Source organism: Gopherus evgoodei, unplaced genomic scaffold (assembly GCF_007399415.2).
Source record: "Gopherus evgoodei ecotype Sinaloan lineage unplaced genomic scaffold, rGopEvg1_v1.p scaffold_46_arrow_ctg1, whole genome shotgun sequence".
NCBI classification, from domain to species: Eukaryota; Metazoa; Chordata; order Testudines; family Testudinidae; genus Gopherus; species Gopherus evgoodei.
The window spans coordinates 120,852-122,050 of NW_022060067.1; the positions used below are offsets into that span (position 1 = coordinate 120,852).

Genomic DNA, 1,199 nt, shown 5'->3' on the forward strand with positions numbered 1-1,199 from the left:
GCAGAGGTGGGGAGGGAAGATAGTGCCCCACCCCCGGAAGGGTGGACGCACCCCAGTTCCCTCCCAGAGCTGGGGAGGGAACCAAGTGCCCCGCCCCTCTGGAACGGCCACTCTCCGGTCCCCTCGCAGAGCTGGGGAATGGAGGCAGCGCCCCAACCCCGATGGAACGGCCGCTCCCCAGTCCAGGGATGGGGGAGCTGGGGATGTAGTGGGGTGGAGCCGAGAGTTGGTTGGAGATGGGGCTGTGCCACTGCCGCTTGGCGGCGGGGGGCCCTCCGGCTATTTTTTTGCTCCGCCCCCCGTGTCTCGATATTTCATCTTTGACATCTGGTCACCCTAGCCTGATATGAAGGAGGATGTCTGGACCAAGGGGCCAGGAACTGGCCTTTGCTAGAGAAACCACTGTCAAGTTTTAGCCAATTAGGACAGGTCATCAAGTAAGAACAACCTCAGGTATCAGTAACTGCTACAGGTTGCAAATTCCTACATGCAGCAGTTTCTGGCACTACATCTGCACAGCTCTGCTCCCCGGCTCTTCTCAGGCTCCTGCTCTCTCCTTAGCTCTGCCCCACTCTCGCCCAGGCAGTTCCAGCTCACATGGAGGATGGGACCCCCTGGCCTGGTGACTCCCTCATTACACTGCCTGGCCTGTCAGTGCAGCTAACTTGGAACTTTGGCCTCTCCCCATTGCCCCTGGGGACTGTCAGTCTCAGGGTCCTGATTTCCCATTGATCCTTCCCCCTTCTATTGGTGCTGGGAACTAGCCAACCAACCCCCCCCACACACACACACTAAGTTTTAGTAAAGGGCCAAGAGCCCCCTTACACAAGCAGCCCCATGAAGGTCACCGATGTGCAGAGAAGGCAGCACAAGCTGGTCCCATGGTGTAATGGGCAGCCCTCAGGACTCTGAATCCTGTAATCTGAGTTCAAATCTCAGTGGGACCTTGTGTTGGTTTGTGGTCATAGGCAGCAGGTTATATACATGTGTGGTGCTTGGGCTCCAGCAATATTTGGAGTTAGGTCACTTCCCCTGGCCTTGGCCCCTGCCCAGCACCCCTCCCCCTGCATGTCCTGTGCTGCGTCCCTGCCTGACAAAAAGCAGTGTGCGCCTGTCCCCTGCCTGCTCCTGCTGCTGGAGTAGAGGGATTCTGGGCAGAACTGCTGTCTGCTTCCCCTGGGTCCTAGTGCCTGCCCACC

The 1,199-nt window shown here is 58.5% G+C and overlaps 1 non-coding gene across 1 annotated transcript; it reads left to right on the forward strand.

Annotated features, from left to right (window-relative positions):
• The first annotated feature begins 875 nt into the window (after positions 1–875).
• On the forward strand, positions 876–947 carry TRNAQ-CUG. Its single transcript has one exon. It is a non-coding gene; the product is annotated as a tRNA-Gln (tRNA).
• Positions 948–1,199: the final 252 nt, after the last annotated feature.